We start from the raw sequence: 22,831 nt of genomic DNA, 5'->3' as shown, positions 1-22,831 counted from the left end.
ATAATAAAATAAAAGAGGAGAGTGATGAACTAATGAGCAAATTATTCAGTTCTGAGTGAAATTCTTAGGAAATGCAAAGGATTCAGAGCAGTCTTTTCAGAAAGCAAATTGTTCTCAAATTTAAAAAGGGCTTTAAGACAAAGACCTAAGGGAAAGATAGGGCTAGAATATTCTTTTAAGACCTCAGAAAGTTCTAAGGCATAATACATGAAGTTCATGAGAGGCCCCAAGCAAGAACCACTCAGATGAGCCTTCCCTAAATTCTTGGCCTACAGAAACCAGTGGAAATAATAAAATGACTGTTGTTTTAAGTCAATCCAATTTTCAGTGATTTTTTAAAAGAAATAGATAACCAGAACATATTCAAAAGACAAGAATAATGTATAAAGTCATACATACTCATTTTTAATTTTAAAAATTATTTTATCACCATGGAGTAAGGTAAACACTATTCAGGTATGTGGATATTAAATAAATTACTTTACTTCAAAAGTAAAAAAGTAAAACAAAAATAAAAACTTTCCACTTAAAGACTAAACCTTATTTAAATATTGACTCAAATACGTGTTCCCTTTTTTATTAAATCATCATTAACATAGAATGGAAATATTTTTAGACTGGGGACTTGGGCTTTCACACTATGGGTGTTGCAATATATGACACCCCTCTTCAGAAAGATGAGTGTTATAGACAGGGGGTCCATAACAGTAATTTTAATTAAGTATTTAATTTTCACCCAGAAGTGAAAGTTTCCATATGTAAGTAAAGTTTCTCACCATGTGAGCTTTCACATTGACGTGTTGAGAAAACCGATACGACTTTCTTTTACATAAAATTAAAAATGAAAGGTGCCTGACACTGTGCCTTTAATCAGTAATAGATACACATTGATTTAAATATAGCAATTCAAATAAACTCTACTGATAAAACTCATATGGTGTGTACAGTTGAACTACTTTGAAAAGGGGTAATATTGTAGGATATTGTTATATTCCGAATCTTCTATAGGATTCTTCTTCACCACCTTTTCCCACCCCTCCTTCTTCTCTTCCCCCCTTTCTTCCTCCTCCTCTTTTTCTCTTCCCTCCTCCTTCTACTGTTACTTTAAAAGATAGTTTTCTTTATGATAGGTCAAAATATTGTTTCTCTTTACTTTGATCCCTTTATCATTTGCATCTGTATAACATGTTTAGTCTAGTTGCTAGCAATATTTAAGAAGAAAACCCTTCATTGTATTAAAAATGAGTGATGGAGGTAATTATTCCTGATTTCAGGGAGTTCACATTTTATTGTGGGAAATAGTCACATATTGATCTCATCGCCGTATTCTCATATACATGTAAGTAAAACGGATAAGGAGCTTGAGATCACAGAAAAGAGAGCGATGAATATTTTGGCGTGATGAATATTTTGGGGGTGAAAATGGGGTTTAAGAAGTGGTGTACTGGAGTCAGCTTGCACTGATTTGGCGATGCTTTTATGGAAGAGATGTCTTTTGAACTGAGCTTTAAAATATAAGTAGAAGAAAAAAAATGGATATATGTATATGTATAACTAACTCACTTTGCTGTACACCTGAACTAACATATTGTATATCAACTATACTCCAATAAAAATTTTTTAAAAATTTAAAAAGTATAAAAAAATATACATAAAAGTATTTTTGCTGGGTTGAAAGAGAGAATGGGCTGGGAGAGAGCAGTCTAGGTAATAATAATGGCTACCATTTACTGGGTGCTAACTATGGCCTAGGTGCTGTGCTACTTAAGCACTTACACTGTCATAATTCATCCTTGAAACAGTTCTGTGAGGTAGATATTACCTACTCCATTTTACATGGGAGATGGAGGCTCATGACTTGAAATCATGTCCATCATCTGAAAGGTTTACCACTGCACTTTACTGCCTCAAAACTAAATAAGTAGATATGGGAAATTTGAGGGGTGGAGGTGGACTAAGTTTAACAAAACACATTACTTCTCTTATTACCACCTTACATAGCCTGCTATTTTCTTTTTTTTTTTTTAACATCTTTATTGGAGTATAATTGCTTTACAATGGTGTGTTAGTTTCTGCTTTATAACAGAGTGAATCAGTTATACATATACATATGTTCCCATATCTCTTCCCTCTTGCATCTCCCTCCCTCCCACCCTCCCTATCCCACCCCTCTAGGTGGTCACAAAGCACCGAGCTGATCTCCCTGTGCTATGTGGTTGCTTCCCACTAGCTATCTATTTTACGTTTGGTAGTGTATTTATGTCCATGCCACTCTCTTACTTTGTCACAGCTTACCCTTCCCCCTCCCCATATCCTCAAGTCCATTCTCTAGTAGGTCTGTGTCTTTATTCCCATCTTACCACTAGGTTCTTCATGACCTTTTTTTATTTTTCTTAGATTTCATATATATGTGTTAGCATACTGTATTTGTTTTTCTGTTTCTGACTTACTTCACTCTGTATGACAGACTCTAACTCCATCCACCTCACTACAAATAACTCAACTGCTATTTTCTAAAGTTATGTATGGATTTCTCTGGCTGGGGCAAATTTATTCTCCAGGCAAACTCACTGATTTCATAATATAGAAGATTCCTTTAAGATATTTTGTAGTTTATTTGGAATATTAAATTTCAGGAGAGCAGTGAGTGATAAGGTTGAAACAGTTGACACATACAGTGAGTTGAAGTTGTGACCTGCCCAGTGTTTTGGGTAGGGAAAGTTAGGTGGCCTGCAAAGAAGAGGAAGGAGTTAGCCAAAGTTAACTGACAGGGACAGACTGAGAGAAGACATTTGCAGCACATATAACCAAAAAGGGATTAATATCTAGACTGTATAAGGAACTCCTGCAAATCAGCAAGGATAACATAGGAAAACCATCCAAAAAGGCAAAGTGCTTGAATAAGCAATCCGTAGAAGGAAAAATCCCAAATGACCAATCAGTATATAAAGAGGTATGAAACCTCAATAGAAATCAGAAAAATGCAAATTAATAACCCAGCCTCCAGCTTCTTAAAAATGATGTCTTACTCAGTTTTTATATTATTATGATTATGTAAATATTACTAATATCTACAGTTATATTTCATTTGATTTATAGCTTTTATAACAACTTTACAGAGGTATAATACACAATACAATAAGGTACACATTATTTTTTTTTAATTTATTTATTTTTATTTTTGGCTGTGTTGGGTCTTCGTTTCTGTGCGAGGGCTTTTCTCTAGTTGCGGCGAGTGGGGACCACTCTTCATCGCGGTGCACGGGCCTCTCACTGTCGCGGCCTCTCTTGTTGCAGAGCACAGGCTCCAGACGCGCAGGCTCAGTAGTTGTGGCTCATAGACCTAGTTGCTCCACAGCATGTGGGATCTTCCCAGACCAGGGCTCAAACCCGTGTCGCATTAGCAGGCAGACTCTCAACCACTGCGCCACCAGGGAAGCCCAATAAGGTACACATTTAAAGTGGAAATTTGATGAGTTTACATGTGTTTACTCCCGTGAAACCATCACCACAATCAAGATAATGAACATACCCATCACTCTCAAAAGTTTTCTTGTGTCCCTTTATAATCTCTCCACACTGTCCGTCACCTGATAGACAATCACTGATACACATTTTGTCATAAAGATTAGCTTGTGTTTTCAAGCATTTTACATAATTGAATCATAGAGCATGAGTCTATTTTGGTCTGGCTTCTTCCACTTACCATAATTATTGTGAGAGTCACTCATGTGGTTGCAAATCGCAGTAGGTTGTTTACTTTTATTGCTGAATTGTATTCCATTGTATGGATGTACTACCTTTTTTTGTGTGTGTGTGTGTGTGCACCTGATGATGGATGATTGGGTTGTTTCCAGTTTTTAGCTATTATAAATAAAAATACTATGAACATTCATTTACAAATCTTTGTATGGATATATGTTTTCATTTCTCTTGGTTAAGTGCCTAGGGGTGAAATGAGAGTTCCAATTCTTTCACACCCTCTCCAACACTTGGTATTGTCAGTCTTTGGTCTTTTTAATTTTAGCCATTCTACTAGGTGTATAGTTGTAACTCATTGTGGTTTTAATTTCTGTTGCCCTAATAACTAATGACATTAAGCATCTCTTATGTTCTTATTTGCCATCTGCATATCGTTTTCTTTTTTTAATTGAAGTATAGTTGATTTACAATATTATATAAGTTATAGGTGTGCAATATAGTGATTCATAATTTTTAAAGGTTATACTCCATTAATAGTTATAAAATATTGGCTATATTCCGTGTGTTGTACAACATATACTTGTAGCTTATTTTTTACATAATAGTTTGTATCTCTTAATCCCCCCCTCCTGTATTTTCCCTTCCACTTTCCCGCTCCCCACTGGTAACCACTAGTTTGTTCTCTATATCTGTGACTCTGCTTCTTTTTTGTTATTTTCACTAGTTTGTTGTATTTTTTTAGATTCCACATATAAGTGATATTACACAGTATTTGTCTTTCACTGTCTGACTTATTACACTTAGCATAATGCCCTCCAAGTCCACCCATGTTGTTGCAAATGGCAAAATTTCATTCCTTTTTATAGCTGAGTAGTACTCCATTGTGTGTATGTGTATATATATATATATATATATATATATACCACATCTTCTTTATCCATCCGTCTATTGATGGACACTTAGGTTGCTTCCATATTGACAATTGTAAATAATGCTACTATGAATATTGGGGTGCATGTATCTTTTCAAATTAGTGTTGCTGATGTTGTTTTTTTTGATATACACTCAGAGTGGAATTGCTGGGTCATATGGTAGTTCTATTATTAGTTTTTTGAGAAGCTTCCATACTGTTTTCCACAGTGGCTGCATCAATTACATTCCCACCAACAGTGTATAAGGGTTCCTTTTTCACCAAATCCTCGCCAACATTTGTCATTTGTGTTCTTTTTGATGATAGCTATTCTGACAGGTGTGAGGTGATATCTCATTGTGGTTTTGATTTGCACTTCCCTGATGATTAGCAATGTTGAGCATCTTTTCATGTGCCTCTTGGCCATCTGCATTTCCTCTTTGGAAAAATGTCTATTCAGGTCTTCTGCCTTTTTGAAAGTTGGGCTGTAGTCTTTTTTTTTTTTGATGCAGAGTTGTATGAGCTGTTTATATATGTTGGATATTAACCCCTTATTGGTAATACCATTTGCAAGTATTTTCTCACATTTATTAGGTTGTCTTTTCATTTTGTTGATGTTTTACTTTGCTGTGCAAAAGATTTTAAGTTTAATTAGGTCTCATTCGTTTATTTTTGCTTTTATTTCCTTTGCTTTAGGAGACAGATCCAAAAAAATATTGCTAAGATTTATGTCAAAGAGTATTCTGCCTATTTTTTCCTCCAAGAGTTTTATGGTTTACATTTAGGTCTTTAATCCACTTTGAGTTTATTTTTGTATATGGTATCAGAGAATGTTCTAATTTCCTTCCTTTATAGGTAGCTATCCAGTTTTCCTAGCACCACTTATTGAAGAGACTGCCTTTTCTCCATTGTATATTCTTACCTCCTTTGTTGTAGATTAACTGACCATAATGCTTGGGTTTATTTGTGGGATCTCTATTCTGTTCCATTGATCTATGTGTCTGTTTTTGTGTGAGTACCATACTGTTTTGATTACTGTAGCTTTGTAGTATAGCCTGAAATTAGGGAGCATGATTTCTCCAGTCCTGTTCTTCTTTCTCAAGGTTGTTTTGGCTATTTAGGGTCTTTTGTGCTTCCATACAAATTTAGAAATTATTTGTTCTAGTTCTGTGAAAAATGCCATTGGTAATTTGATAGGTATACACTGAATTGCACTAAATTATATTTTGACAGGGATTTCATACTACCCAAGGTTACCTCGGGTAGTATGGTCACTTTAACAATATTAATTTTTCTAATGCAAGAACACAGTATATCTTTCCATCTTTTTGTGTCATCTTCACTTTCTTTCATCAGTGTCTTATAGTTTTCTGAGTACAGGTCTTTTACTGTCTTAGGTAGATTTATTCCTAGGTATTTTATTCTTTTTGATGCAGTGGTATATGGGATTGTTTCCTTAATTTCTCATTCTGACAGTTTATTGTTAGTCTACAGAAATGCAACAGATTTCTGTATATTAGTTTTGTATCTTGCAACTTTACCAAATTCATTGATGAGGTCTGATAGTTTTCTGGTGGCGTCTTTAGGATTTTTATGTATAGTATCATGTCATCTGCAAACAGTGACAGTTTTACTCCTTCTTTTTCAATTTGGATTCCTTTTATTTCTTTTTCTAGTCTGATTGATGTAGCTAGGACTTTCAATACTATGTTGAGTAAAATTGGCGAGAGTGAGCATTCTTGTCTTGTTCCTGATCTTAGAGGAAATGCTTTCAGCTTTTCACCACTGAGTATGATGTTAGTTGGGGGCTTGTCATATATGGCCTTTATTATGTTGAGTAATGTTCCCTCTTGCATATCTTCTTTAATGAAGTGTATGTTCACATCCTTTGCTCATTTTTAAATTGAGCTTTAAAAATTTTCTTATTGTTGAGTTTTGAATTCTTCTTTATATATTCTGATACAAGTCATTTATCAGATCTATAACTTATAAATATATTCTCCCAGTTTGTGGCTTGTCTTTATTTTCTTAAGTTTTGAAGCTTTCAAAAAGCAAAAGTTTAAAATTTTATTGAAGTTCATTTTATTAATTCTTTTCCTTTATAGATTGTGCTAATAGTGTTGTATCCAAGAAATCTTTGCTTAACCCAAAGTCACAAAGATTTTCTCCTAATTTTTCTTCTAGACGTTTTATAATTTTAGGTTTTACTTTTAGGGTTATGATTCATTTTGGTTTAGTTTTTGTATATGATGTGAGGTATAAATCAAAGTTCTTTTTTTTTTTTTTTTGAATATGGAATTCCAATTGTTCCAGCACTGTTTATTGAAAAGACTTCCTTTTCTCCACTGAATTTCCTTTGCATCTTTATGGAAAATCACACATGTGGGTCTATTTCTAGCTCTCCATTCTACTCCATTCATCTACTTATGTATGTTGATTCAGATATCACATTGTTTTTACTATATTGTTTTACAAGTTTTACAAGCAATGTTTTACAAGTTTTTTTTTTAACTTGTCAAGATGAAGTTATGATGAAAATAAGCTGGTGTGGCGATATGGGGACATTTAGGTTGGGTGGCTCAGGTGAAGTATTATGGCTTTTTTACATTGATGTCATACTCACTGAGGGCAGAGATCAAGTCCTCCATGGTCAGAGAGTACTTGTGGTCCCTTCTCTTGCTTCAGGAGATGCCAGAGCTTGTGCTCTTCAGTCTTGCTGGACATCATTAGCACAACCTGAGATGAATTTCTGGGCAGCTAGGGAGATGAGCTAAATTATTTGTGGATCTGAGGCTCCAAAGTCAGCATTGTTCAGGGAATAGCCAGTCGCTGTATCTGGGTTCTTAGGTATATAATCCTCTAGCCACACCAGGGAGTCCACTAGAGGCTTGCCGAACATCTCTGGCTTCACATCTGTGTTGGCCTGCTGGGCAGGAGGTAAACCCCATTAGACATGGCCCCCTGGAGGTGCTGTGGGAAGAGAGTGGGTACCAGATGCTGCTCCAGCTCCAGGCCCTCCTGCTGTCCCCAGGACCCTGAAGGTTCTGAGGGACTGTGCAGCCTCCCTGGATCCTTTCACTATAGTTGTATGATGATTCTTGAAATCAGGAAGTGTTAATCCTTCAACTTTGTTCTTTTTCAAAATTTTCCTGGCTGTCCTTTGCATTTACAGTGAATTTTAGAATCAGTTTGTCAATTTCTACAAAAGTCCTGCTGGGAATTTTCATTGGATTTTTAAAATCTATACATCAATTTGGGGAGAACTGACATCTTAATATTGAGTTTTGTGACCCATTAACAAAGTATAGCTCTCCATGTATTTAAGTCTTTAGTTTCTCTCAACAACGTTTTGTAGTTTTGGGTATAGAATTCTCTCGCACTTCTGATCAGATTTATTCTTATTTCCTTGTATTTGGCTTCTTTCACTTAGTCATATGCACTTAAGTTTCCTCCATTTCTTTTTGTGACTTGAGAGCTCATTTCTTTTTAGTGTTGAATAGTAGTCCATTGTCTGGATGTACCACAGTTTATGAATATATTCACCTATTGAGGGACATCTTGGTTGCTCCCAAGTTTTGGTAATTGTGAATAAAGCTGCTATAAACATCCATGTGCAGAGTTTTGTGTGGACATAGTTTTCAATTCATTTGAGTAGATAATAAGGAGCACCATTGCTGGATTGTATGGTAAGAGTATGTTTAGTTTTGTAAGAAACTGCCAAACTGTCTTCCAAAGTGACTGTACCATTTTGCATTCTCATCTGGAAATGTACGAGCACTTCTGTTGCTCCACATTCTCACCAGCATTTGGTATTGTTGGTGTTTTGGATTTTGGCCATTCTAATAGGTATGTAGTGGTAACTCGTTGTTTTAATTTGCAATTCCCCAATCTTGTATGAAGTTGGCAATGCAGACTTTTCTAGGCTGAGAATTTTTTTCCCCAGCTTTATTGAGATATAATTGATAAATAACATTATGTAAGTTTAAGGTGTACCTCGTGTTGATTTGATACACTTATATATTCCAAAATGATTACCACCATAGTATTAGCTAACACTTGCATTACGCCACTTTTGTGTGTCTGTGTGTGTGGTGAGGACATTTAAGATATACTCTCTTAGCAACTTTCAAGTATATAATACAGTATTGTTAACTATAATCACCATGTTGTACATTAGATCTCCAGAATTTATTCATCTTATTACTGGAGTTTATACTCTTTGACCAACAACTCTCCTTTTCCCCTACTCCCCAGGCCCTGGTAACCACCATTCTAGCCTCTGTTTCTATATTTGGCTTTTTTATATTCTACATATGAGTGACTTAACAGTATTTGCCTTTTTTTGTTGTGTCTTTTTTTTTTCATGGCCCATAGTATGGTGTGTTTTGTGTGTATTTAAAAAGAATATGTATTATGGTATTTGTTGGAGCATTCTCCCAGAGATCACTGTCTTTTGTTACTTAGTGTTCAGTGTCTTAAAAACCACTGTCTTTTTTATTTGTTTGTTTCAGGTGGTAGAGTAAGTCCAGCCCCTGTTAATTCATCTTGGTTGGAAGTCCGAGTTCTTGTGTAATAATTTTCCTTTCTCTTGGGCCTTTTCCCTTACTCCTTTTTGGTTTCCTTAGTTTTTTTTTTTTTTTTTTTGTATCCATGACTAATTATCCTTAAACTTCATGTCAGAAATTCAAATGTCCTCTCCATACGTTCAGATATGTTAGGTAATTATCAATTTAATATTTTCTTAGGAACATCCTGTCTGAAGCTTTCCTTCATCATGTTTTCAATGCAGACTAGTTGCTGTCTTTTCAATACTTTGAAATCCCACTATTGTCCTGGGATTTCTCTTAATTTACTTAAAATATTATATAAGTATTGCTGTTAACTAGTTTTAATATTCTATAAACTTACTTCTTTACTCTTTTGTGCTTTATGGACCTCTTAGCTTCCTTTTTCTTGATTTACTCCCTAGTTTTGGTGGAATACATCTTTCAGTAGCTTACTGAGAATAGATACATGAGAGAGAAATTTTCTTGAGAACTTATAGGACTGAAAATATCTTTATTCTATGCTCCCATTTGATTTCCAATTTGGATTGTTATAGAATTCTAGGTTGTATACCAATTTCCCTCAGAATTTTAAGGTATTGTGCCATTTTTTTCCCCAGAGTTCAGTATTGCTATTGAGAAGTCTGAAACATTCTAATTCCCACTCTTTTGTTGGCAATCTGCTTTTCTCTTTGGAGGCTTGTGGTGTCTTTATCTTTAGTATCATAAAAGTTTTCACTGATCCCCATTACTTAGCACTTAAAAAAATCTCTTTGAGGATATTAATCTCAGTATTTAAAGTTGTATTTTGTTCTTTGTATTGACTCTATTTCTTCTAGCCTTCATTTTTCTTTTCATTTATATTTGTCACTATCATTCATGTCAAAGATTTTTCTTCTGATATCTGGTAAGTTTTTCCTGTTTATAATTAAGAATGAAGGATTAAAGATTTGGCCAAGGGAGCTTCCCTGGTGGCACAGTGGTTGAGAATCTGCCTGCCAATGCAGGGGACACGGGTTCGAGCCCTGGTCTGGGAAGATCCCACATGCCGCGGAGCAACTGGGCCCGTGAGCCACAACTACTGAGCCTGTGCGTCTGGAGCCTGTGCTCCGCAACAGGAGAGGCCGCGATAGTGAGAGGCCTGCATACCGTGATAAAGAGTGGCCCCCGCTCGCCGCAACTAGAGAAAGCCCTCGCACAGAAATGAAGACCCAACACAGCCAAAAATAAATAAATAAATAAATTTATTAAAAAAAAAAAAAAAAAGATTTGGCCAAAAGGTGTGTGTGTGTGTGTGTGTGTGTGTGTGTGTCTGCAGGGTGTGTTGATTAAACTGTGTTCTCTATAGGCTATTTGGGTGTGGAGCACACTTCTCCATTGTTCAGTCAACTCTGAGTATGTGGATATTTTCTTTATTCATGGTTAGTTTTCCAAGGTAGAAATCCTTTAACTTTACCTTCTTGCTTAGGGTTATAAGGCTTACTGCCAGCATTCCAAGAGTCAAGATGGAGGATGGGGAGGTGGGATTAAGGATCTTGCTATTTAGTATCTAGAATTTCACTCACTGTGGCATTTCTGCCCTCGGCTGTGCCCAGGGACTCCTAGTGCAAAGCTTCTAAGGTTCATGCTCTTTAGTCTTTTTTGGGGTGATGGAGGATATCTAACGGTTTAACTGCTCCTTTTTTTTTTATATTAACAACAGGTTTTTATTAAACAACAATATATCACTTATAATAACTTTTAAAAATCCAATTTAAATCAGAGGTACAAAAATTCCACACAGAACACTAAAAATATTATCAAGAGAAATTTTTAAAGACCTAAGTAAGAGTATACATCTGTATAGATGTTCATTCTACCAAATCAATCTATTACTCAAAACAATCTCAATTAAAACTCAGCAGTGGGGTGTGGTGTGTGTATGTACGTGTATGTGAGTTTGACAAAATAATGATGAAACGTGTATGAAAATGCAAAGGGTCAAGAATAGCAAAGACAACTTTAAAAAGAATAAAATGGTAAGTCTTACCCTACATGATATCAGGACTTATTTATTATAAAGTTATTGTAAATAGAGCATGAGATATTGGCATAAGAAAAGACAAACCAGTGAGTCCAGAAACAGACTCACATATATATGTACACTTGATTTATGACCTTAGTGTCAGTGCAGAGCAGTGGGGAAAGGAAGATTCTAAGTCAGCAACACATGGAGTAGAACCACTGTGTTTTAACTGCTTCTTATACAGACAGATAACCAATCCTATCTTCCGTCCCACCAGAACCTGAACTTCAGAGGCACCTGGTAGACCCAGCTTGTGAGCCTTTTTATGGTTCTTCAAGGTTTGCATCCTGTTTCTAGGCAAGAATTTAGTTTTCTCTTGTTTTCTAACTCAGTTATTATAAGTCCATGTACTTTCCACATTCCAATATTTAGTTGACATCTCTCTTTTCTATTTTATCCTCTTCTGTTCTTTTTGCTCTGTAGGTTTGGAACTTAAAAAAATCCTTTCAATGTAATTTTAATGTGTTCTTAGGAGGCCCCAGAGATTAACGAATGGTTGAGATATGGTCTCTTTTGACTTTTAACTGTGAAATGTAACAAATGTATAGAAAAGTATAAAAAAATATAGTTTACTGATTTTCACAAAGTAACCAGTCAGGTTAAGAAACAGAGCATTGCCAGTCTACCAGAATCCTCTCTCATGCTTGAAAAATTCATGTTGTAAGAATCTTCATCCCATCACAATAAGTATAATTTCAATGCACCCCAAATATTCTGAAATTTATTGTATGGCCTCTGCAGTGTCACTTGATACCAAACTAGCCCCATTTTCTCTATATTTTCCAGCTGCCTATTTTACAGAGAAAATATTCCTTATAATAGGTAATATTTAGTGCTGATGTAGAGTAAGATCTAACAAAGCTTGCTGAGTAAGCTTTACCTTAGCTAATAAGTATAATATTTTAAGGAATGTTTGTGTGCAGGTACAACCTGACTTTATATACAAGAAAGTTCATGTAACACAGTAAACTGTTCCTCCCTTGAGATATTCATTCTGTAAGACTAACCTAATTTTCCAATACTATTTCTTTTTCTGTGATTTTAGAAGGTCCTGGAGAAACATTGAAGTTAGACTGTGATATAGAGCCAGTATAAAATAAGTTGAAAAGTAATATTTCTCAGTAATATCATTTATTCTCTACTTCCTAGAAGCCCAACACCCTTCCTGTACAAAGGCCATAGTTTTCTGTGAACCAGAAAAGCTATAAATTTTACCAGCTGGTTTTAACTGAAAAGAAATATCAAAAAATTCCTCCTGTGGGCTCTATAAATGCTCAGATAGTAGACTGACACACATGAAATATAAGCACTGCAGTTATTCATGCCTTTTCCCCCTCTCAAACATGTCCTAATGATTTGTTATTCTACTCCGTGTATAAATAGCCATGAAGCAGTCTCACTAAGTGAGAGGCCTGCTGTTTTTTCTTATGTAAAGTGTCAAGTGAGTTGAATATTTTTGGGCACATAAATCTTTGTTTGGTACCTAAGCAGAGAACGAGTTAATGATTTAGCATATGGAGAACAAATTGGTTATCAAATTTTGTCTACATTTAGTTTCTTTATTTATCCTTCAGGAATTAAGTTGAAATTGATATCCTTTTTTTGAATTTTGCTCTCTATCAGTAATCTAAAGAAAAAGATTGGAAAATAAACAGACTCAATCTTCCTTTCCATGAATGTGCAACATTGGGAAATTTCTGCAATGCATGAGGCATTCCTCTACATGAGAAACAGGATGCTGGATGAAATCTCCAAAACCTTCTGGTTCCAGTACTTGCATTGCCACATTTAATCTCCAGCAGTTTTGCATTGCTTTTTTCCCACGCGAGAGTTTTAGATTAACTATTGAAATGGAACACCCAAAATGTAACTTCAGGGAAAACAATTTGAATACACATTATATTGGGGATTTTTTAAACTTGCTGAACATTAGAGTCCTGTGGAGTTTGTTGAACAGTTTCCTGGGTCCTGCTCCTAGAGGGTCTGATTTTCCAACCATTTTGGATAAAGTTTTTGGTTTCTGCTCCTGTAACAGTGTAGTGAAGGGGTCCTTTCAACATAGCTTCCCAAACTCTGAAGTTCAAAGACCATTTTCATTACATTGCTTCTTTATTCCATAGAGTAGTAATTTTTAAGCACTAGCATTCTCTCAAGTAAGGAATAGGGATAGCTAATTTGAGGGCACGAGACTCAGTGAGAGAGAAGGGCAAGCTGGAGGGTGGAGAACACAGAATCCTTTGATATCAGATCTCTTAGCAGCCACTGGGAAGGTAGAGGACACCTATGAAGAAACTATTTCTGCTTTCTTACCATTTTCTCACTAAGCACACATGTGGGTAGTCACTCATCCCTCATCTCAGCCAGCTATATGAGTGGTTCTGCGCAAACAGCTGGAAACAACCCCAATAATCCATCAGTATGGCAGCTCGATATTCTCCTGTGGTCTACTCTGTGGGACATAGGTTAACTCCAAATCCACTGGGTTAATTCATACACAAGGAAACATTTGAAAATATGGGGCTGAGGAAAGCATACCTGAAACGGGAGACAAAAGTTCTAGCTGTTTATTACCAAAGTGACTTCCTTAATATCCCTGGACATCAGCTTTTTTGTTTACTTAAGGAAGTTTGCATTAGATGATATCTTGTGTCTCATTTAGCTCTCAGTCTATTCTGAGAAGGCTGAGTCTGAGGCAGGAAGCTGGTTTCTGATAAAAGCTCTGGTGCCTGCTGTTGTCAGGTAACTGTTGCCTAAACTCTTTTGGTGAGATTCTTTCTCTTTGGAAGAAATCAATATTTTTGATGAGTTGGCAACATTGCTTATTTTTATATACTGTAGATTGGTCTCTTTATGTTGCAAAGTCTAAAATTAAAGAGGCTGGGACTTGGAAATGTGATATGAGTTGCAAACTAGTCACTGAACTCCTACCTGTTTGAATAAGGGTTGAAAACTGGGCGATTGAACAATTTCCTTATGAAGTCTCAAGATTTGGTTTTAGTCCCTTTTCTTTTAATATCGTATTTATTAATACTATTAGTATTCTAATGGATGGATTAATAATCAAAATCTTATTTTCAGAAATAACTAATTGCTCACACTCAATCTACCCTAAATAAACTGACCTTCCCCTCAAAATGAGCTTCGTTTCCTGTGTTTCCTAACATTTTTAAAAGAGGTATCTTTGTAATCACCTCTAATCCCTCCTTTTCCTGCACCCTCCACATTTTAATCAATAGCCAATTTTACTTGGTTCTACCTCTGAAGGGTCATTAATGAGCCTTACTGCTCACTGACTCATTACTTGTCCCTTATACCACTGCAATAACCTTCTCTCTAATCTTTAACCACACTAATTCATTCTTTGTCCCTAGGATAATCTTTCTAACGCCCTATTCTGACCATTTCCCTCTTTTGTTTAAAAAACATTAATGACTTGGCATTATATGTAGAATGAAATCTAGACTTTTTAGTGGAACTTTAATTTTTTCTTGTTTGGACATGCCTAATATTCATACACATACGTTATCCCCTACTTTTGTTTATCCTATTCCTGTAGCATTAAATGTTGTCCCCCCACCCCCGTCTCGGTCTGGCAAAGTCCTGCTCATCCTTCAAGGACAAACCCCAAAGTGACATCCGTCATGAATACTTTCCTGAGCATTTTACACCTAAATAAATGGTCCTTGGTCTAAGCTCTTAGAGCAGATCTTATTGCTTTAATATTATGCTACTTTGTATTATCTTCATACTTATTTTTCCTTCAACATTAAGGGTTCTTATAAGCATCAGGTAGTCTTCAACCTTCAAATCGATGCAAATTTTACAGGTATTTTTGTATTTCTGGTAAGAGCAGCTGTATCTTTCATCAGATTTTAAAAAGATTCAATAACTCCAAATGATTGAGAAATATAATACAATACTGTAAACTCTTAGATAGAAGAAATGTATTTTGCCATTTTATCTTCAACATAATCAATAAATAATTTCTCAACTGAATAAGAAAATAAATGGATATTGCATTTAAATACAGTTTAATTGAAGAATCCTCTGAATTTATATTCAGAATCATGTATTGGGTTGTTGTTAAAACTTGCCAGTGTTTCTAAATATCTAGGATAAGGAAGTTTGATATAGGTAGTTTCTGTTTTATGAGAAGAGGGTTTTTTTTTGACTAAGATCCCATGGGATATGAACTTAACTAGGATTTATCTAGTATATTGGGATATGATTAGAAATCCCTTCAGTTCCATGGAATATTCTTTTAGTCCCTGAATTGGGAGGTAGTCTAGATTAATCTTTAAGTGGGGCCCTACGCAGGTTTAAATCTGTCTGCTGTGTGGCTTTGGGCTGAAACTAGCCTTGGCCCTCTGCCTTCTCCTTGCACTCATTCAATGCCATCCTGTGAATTTACATTTAGACACACTCTCCTTTCTCACCATCAAACACATGAGGAGGGACCCTCACCAGATGCGAGCACCCTCACTCTCAGCAGCAGTTTCTCCTGTACTTTTCCCCAGCCCCCTTTGCAGGGGAATTTAGAGGATACCAGGCCTGATGAACCTATGCATGGCTGGCAGTTTACCTGTTGGTTTGGCTTCTTTTTCTTGTCTTTGAAATTAGGGAGCAGGAATTATTTGCAGACTTAGGGAGGGTTTGCCAAGGGCAGTGAGGAGTGATTACAGAGTTGGAAGAAAGTGCTGGCAGCCTGAGAGGGGTTCCACATACTCAGACTTATAGTTTCTTTAAGTAGAGAGGGCTGCCTCTGGTGCACAGTAAGCATATGTGATTATAGAGACAATAACTGTTGAAAAATGCTTTTTATCTTTGCAGAATATTGCTTAATTTGCAATATTTACTTATAACAAAGTAGACAATCTAAAGATTGATAGTCTATTTAGAAATAAAATATATACATTTTATTTCTAAAATGTATATACTGAAGAGGAGGGCATTTGGAATTTGTAGTTGCTCATACTTTTTCATATATATTATCTCATTTAATCCTGACAATAATTCTGTGAGGTATGAAGGGAAAATATTATTATTCTCATTAAAAAAAAGAAAACTGAAGCTCAGCAGAATAAATAACTTACCCAAGAATCGGAACTAAAATTCAAATCCCCTAGTCCTGTGATCTTTCAATCATATCATATGATAGCAATAACCATTCCTAACTCAATTATAGCAGTTTGTAACCTGTGGGTAATTTGGGGCAAAGAAAAATTTCTCTTACAAAATAAATGGCACAGACATTTTACACTCAGGGGCCAGAAATACTTGTGTGTCCATTGATAGTGTGAATATAAATATTACTATAAAGTACTCCCATTTAAAATTAATAAAAATTCCACATGTCTCTACACTAAAAGTTCTTTTTATTTTGAGTGAAGCAGGCAAGCAACAAGAGCTTACCCTCTAGGGATAGTTGTTTGAAAGGTTTGGGTATTTCTTAAATTTTTTGAGGTAATTCTAAAGTTTAACTAGTGTTGAGAACCAATGGTGGAAAGGCAAGGCTGGAAGCAATCAGAGCATGATGCCAAAGACCTGGACCATGGTAGTGGCAGAGAAAATGAGAGGCATGTCTAAGAAATATTTAAAGGGATGTTGATCAGTTGAGTATATGGAGAGAAGGAGAGAGAGAGAGGTTGATGTTGACTCTATAGTTTCCGATCTGCTAACAGAAGAGGCTAATCTTGGTAGTAAACTAGTTTGATGGGATGGGAGTAGGATAAAAAGACATTGATAAGCCTGATTTGGGGTATAAGATCATAGTAGAGATATAGTTAAACATACCTTCTTCTGTCAGATCCACAATTACAATAATGACAGTTTTTAAAAGAAATTAATATTTGATAGTTAGGTATATTCTTTTTTTTAATGTTTATTTATTTATTTTTGGCTGCATTGGGTCTTCGTTGCTGCACACGGGCTTTCTCTAGTTGTGGCGAGTGGGGGCTACTCTTAGTTGCAGTGCACGGGCTTCTCATTGCGGTGGCTTCTCTTGTTGTGGAGGACGGGCTCTAGGTGTGTGGGCTTCAGTAGTTGTGGCATGCGGGCTTCAGTAGCTGTGGCACGTGGGCTCAGTAGTTGTGGCTCGCGGGCCCTAGAGCACAGGCTCAGTAGTTGTGGTGCACGGGCTTAGTTGCTCCACGGCATGTGGGATCTTCCCAGACCATGGATCGAACCTGTGTCCCCTGCATTGGCAGGTGGATTCTTAACCACTGCACCACCAGGGAAGTCCCTAGATATTCTTGTAAATATTCACTGAGGTCCATTAAATACTCTAAATTGAGTAAATTAGTAAATGCCCTCCTCCTTTTCCACCCTAGGATGGATTTAAACTAAGTAGAGCTGAGGGGAGCAGAAGTAACCTTGAATGGTTTCATGCCTAGAAAATATTATCACAGGGCACCTGTTCACATTTCCACTCTGAAGGAACTCAGTTTCTTGGACCATAATTATATTGGCTTTCACCCACAGGTAGTGCAGATACTATTTTTACACATACAATGGACTCATTATGGGATTCTGTTATTATTTTTGTTCTTTTTGGGGGCACAGTGTTAAATTCAGGCTGGGTGGGACCCTATGTGTATATTTTGTGGCTACAGACAAAGCAGTGTAAGGCGTTTCCTTCTGTTCAGTTTCCAGGGTATTTCTGGGAAATCAGACCATGAAGTTTGTCCCAGGAAATTGTTTCTTTGTGGCCAAGACCAGTGTTTACACATTCTCATTGAGGGAATCTTTAGTAAGCTGTTCTATTTGCACACAAATTGCCCAAAGAAGGTATTTTTACCCTCTTTTCTAAAACCTTGGCATTATAAGAATGTATTAAAACAGTGGCTCAATTGTGAGAGGTTATCCAGAACTAAAGGTTTGAAGTTCCTTTTTAAGAATGTTGTACATTTAAGAATCTAAAATGACTTAATCCTGTAGATGTCATGTCTTCCCCTCATTGAAGGGATGATCCCTTTTTATCTTTGGAGGAAAAAAAGTAACAAAAAGTTTTAAAACTTCCCAGTGGTTTTTTGGATTTCAAAACAATTTATGAAGGAAGTATTGGAAGATAATTTAGCTCCATTTTACCAATGAGAGAGCCATGGCCTTGACCTGGAAAAGTTCAAATACATTCTCTGCAGGAAGTCAGTTGTCCAGCTGAAATTAGGACCATGGAGAAGAATCTTTGGCTACTTTTATCCATTTACATAAAGGATTCTAAAATACTCTAAACTTCTTGTAGAAGTTTAACAACAATCTTGAAAAGGTCTAATAATATTTCAACAGATTTGGAATGGATGTAAAAAATAAGGAAGAAAAAAAAATCAAATCCCTCTTTGCGTTTGAAACAGGAATATGACATTATCCACTCAAGAGAGAAGCCTTCAATGGCTTGGCTATAATGATTTTCTTTTTGTTTCTCCTTTGCCTCCACTAATTGTTTTACTGATTACTTTTCTCACATTTTTTCTTCTCTGTACTACTTTATGGCCCTTTGTAACATTTACTTAACATCTTCCAACTATATGGTTATATGCCATAGGATGATAGGGATAAGATAAGGATGAGATAGACACAACTTTTCTCACTAGAGGTTGTCATATGGCAGGAGAGTATATCACTGGGAGAAGAATGGAGAAGACATTATATTAGACCAACACACATCAATATAGTGTCAGGAAAAGTTTCCTTCTCCAAGTAAAGTTTAGACTGGGACATTTCTTCTCTCTCTCCTGAGTTGATGAGAACTATGTGGTCCATAAAATCTCCTAATTTTCTCCTCCTTGAAGTGTCTTCCGACTCCAAATGTCCATGGCTACTGGGGAGGATGGGTCCTGTTATGAATAACACACAGTGTTATATATTTTTCATCATAATTAATGATAATTCTGTTGGCAACATTTTTTTCATTCCATTTTTTATTGTCAAAAAGATTTGCAACAGTTCAGGTATAACTTAGATTCAGTGTCTACATAATGATCTCTTTCTTCTTTTTCACGAAAGCCAGGAGAATGTGAGCTATTATGTTAAGCTGTTTACCTGGGACCTAAGGACTGGGTATGACATTTACATCCGCAACCAAAGTTTCTGGGTTTCCTGATAGAAATTAATTTTTCCCAATATTTCTTTTCTTCACATAGAGTGAAAGATTAACAAGCTCTGTCTTCTCCTGGATTGACATAAGTAGACATCATAGTAGGATATTGGAGAGAAGTGGTGATTTTCATCATCCTGGTTATATGTTAGTAATAGAATTTTCTTCCTGTGCTATGCTGTGAGAAGGGCCTGTGGTCCACTGATGGTTCATTGATTTTTATTCATTCTCAGATCTCCTTTCCTTCTTCATTCTTTTCTTCTTGTCTTCCTTTATCAACTACTAATTGAACACATACCGTGATCTAGTCACCTAAAATGCTTGAGCACACAATCCAAAACACACACATTTTATTTGCATCATAAAATATAGACAAATAGAGCTTAAAAAGGAGAATATAAAACTACATAGAAATAGAAGTTCTAATGATTTCTTATATACATAAATCACAAGAACACAAGAGCAATGGGGTCCAAAAAAATAGTCCTTGGTATCCTACTGAATTCCAAAAAGAACCTGGGTTATGTGCATACTGTGGCTAATGAAAATATTACCCATGGTAGGCCCCCCAACTTACTGATATAATTTCCATCAAGGCTCATGGCAGTTTTATGTACACATTTATAAGGGGAGACTCTTAAATACTACTACTGTTCTATATCTAAGGGGCTAAAGTACTTTCAGGAAAGACTATTTAATTTTCTTGTGTTTGAAAAACATAAAGTGAGGTGATGACTGGCAAATGAGAGCAAGCCTGTTTAATATTAAGATTATGACATAAATTGACAAAAGCCCAGGCATTCCAAGGCCAAGTTGCTAGGCACCTTCTTCTTGCTCCCATCTGAGTATAATGATATATTGTCCGCCTTAGCTGAAGTACAAAAGGGTTATTAGACCTCGGAGTCCATCTGTTACCCGTGCAAAGGAAACAATTGAACTAACACTGCTTGCTCTTTCCCTTGGTCTCTTGCCACCTTAATTATAGTTCATCTGAGCTATGTGTGTACTTGCTGCCTTGAGTAGAACATTTTCCAGGACTGTAAGAAAGCAGAGTGAAAGCTCAGGTAAGGGAACTGAAGCAGAGTTTGCAGTTAGAACTTGGGGGAAAGTGTTATCTGACGAGTCACCAAAGCAATCAAACCAACAGCACATGCTACCCACAATTCATGTCGCCTCAATGCCACTATAGCCAAACTATTTTCATGAAGTTTTTCAATTAGCCTTGGTCCTGGTTTTTATTTTTAAATGTTTTGTGAGTGTGCATATGTATGTTTTTTGTTAAGACATATCAGGAGATATTTCATTTTGAATTTTAGGAAGGAGAGACGAACCATCTTACCTTTCAATTTTATGTACCTATCATTTTTAAGACCAGCAGTCAGTCTCCTGTTTTCTGCTGGGGTACACCTTGTGGTAGATGTCTTCACGTACAAAGTGACTACTAGGTTTGTGGCTTGGATAAGATAGACTCAGGTGATATTCAGCTCCCTGAGAGATAGTGTCACTTTATTTCTTTCCACACAGCCAATGTGAGACTCACTTAGGCTACTACACCACAAATAAAAATTGCTTCTCTAAGAATATGCCAAGTAGCTTCAAAAAGGTGATACTTGAATTCTGGAACTTCAAGGGAGATTTTGCAAGTCTTTCCTTCTCTCTTTATAAATGCTTTCACTGTGTCCAGAGTGTCTTTTTCTTACTCTGTGCAACTAGGACTATTGAGAAACTTTGGACAATCTTTTGCTTAAAACAAAATTTCTTGCTGCATTAGCTGAACTGCCCCCACATAATATCAAATATGTTTTTTTTGGGGGGGGGATCTGATTTTGTGTCTAAAGGTACAAATCCCCTAAAGGGACAAATCTTGGTTCCTTTAAATAGGCATGTATGTAGTTGAGAAATGTGGACAAGCTATTTGCAATGAATATAGGTAAGAATACATTCTCTCTGCTCAGTGTTGATGGGTTTAACTTTCATTATTTTTATGGCTAAAATTTTTTATTAGTAAATTTGTTGTTTATCTTAAGATGCAGTTTTCCTCAAGAAAATTAAGAAATTGAACCTGAAGTTAAAATTTGTCAATATCATTATCAATTGGATTGCTTATAATAGTATACGATGGCTCTGGTCTGCATTTGGTTTATGAGTCCTGTTTCATGGCTAGTGAGAGGATTGAAATGATGCCATGGGGGTAAATTAGTAGTTCCCCACACAGTCAGATTAGAAGAATCACCTGAGCTTCATCCTTAGGTGATTTGGATCAGGGAAAGAGGGAGGCAGGGAGTTTGTACATTGATCAGCCCAGGTGATTCTGAGGATCAAACAGATTTGGAAACTTCTGGAGAGAAGGTAAAATTTTTTCTCCCCTAGTTCTAAAATTCCATGACTATTCTCTATTCATCACATTCAAAATAATAGAAATTTAGAGCTAGAAAATATCTTAGAGTACATTTGGCCTGAACCCTTCATTAAAAATAAAGTAGTTTTAGAATTAATTTAGAAAATTTGGAAAATTGGCATTAAAAAAAAGAAAATAAAAATCATTACCCCCTAAACTCACTAAATAGACATAATTATTATTTATACATTGATAATTTTCCTTCCTTTTTCTTGAATATATATTTCTTTAAGCAATGGGAGCACACTGTACATATACATATGCATGTTATGTATGTATGTTTCTAACGCGTTATTTTCACTTAATATATTTGGGAACATTTTCCATGTCATTAGATACTCTTTAAGGTTACAGAGTCAATGGTTTGGTTTTAACATAATCATTTTAATGGTAATTTAGGTTATTTTCCTTTTCTTCCCCTCTATTATAAATGATGGTGAGATTAACACTCTGATTGAAAAGTTTTTGTGCATATTCTTGATTATATTTTTAGGATAAATTCCCAGAAGAGGAAGCTCTGGAAGTATTGCATAATGGTTAGCAGTGTGGACTCTGAACCATAGAGCCTGAGTTTGTGTCCAGGTATTACCGAGTTTACACCACTTGTGCAAATTTTAGTGTCTCAGTTTACTGATATGTAAATAGGGTTAATTATAGTGCTAGCTCATAAGATTTTTGTGAGAATTAAATGAGCAAATATACTTAAAGCACTTAGTGTATGGGACAAGAGTAAGAGTTAAATATTTGCCCTTTTTCTGGCACTAAGGCAATGTACATTTGGAAACTCCTGGTTTTTGAGTTATTGGCAATGAACTTAGGAAACGCCTGTTAGTTTGAGAGTTATTGCCAATTTTCCTTCCAGAAAGGCTGTAGCATCAATGCTCTCACTAGAAATATTTAGAGCCCATTTCCCTGCATCCTCACCAACGCTACTAACCTTTTTTCGTTTATAGATGAAGAAAAGTGAGGTGCAGTGAGGTCACGTTACTTTCCACAGGTCTCATCAGGCATTGACAGATTTGGGACTTCAATACAGATCCAAAACTTCATAAACTTGTCCTTATCACATTTATAGATTAAAATTTTACATTTGTACATTTTAATGTCCCTTGTTTTGCAG

Source organism: Balaenoptera acutorostrata, chromosome 5 (assembly GCF_949987535.1).
Source record: "Balaenoptera acutorostrata chromosome 5, mBalAcu1.1, whole genome shotgun sequence".
Classification (NCBI taxonomy): Eukaryota; Metazoa; Chordata; class Mammalia; order Artiodactyla; family Balaenopteridae; genus Balaenoptera; species Balaenoptera acutorostrata.
The sequence above is the reverse complement of the archived record's forward strand: the minus strand, read 5'-3'. Positions refer to the sequence as shown.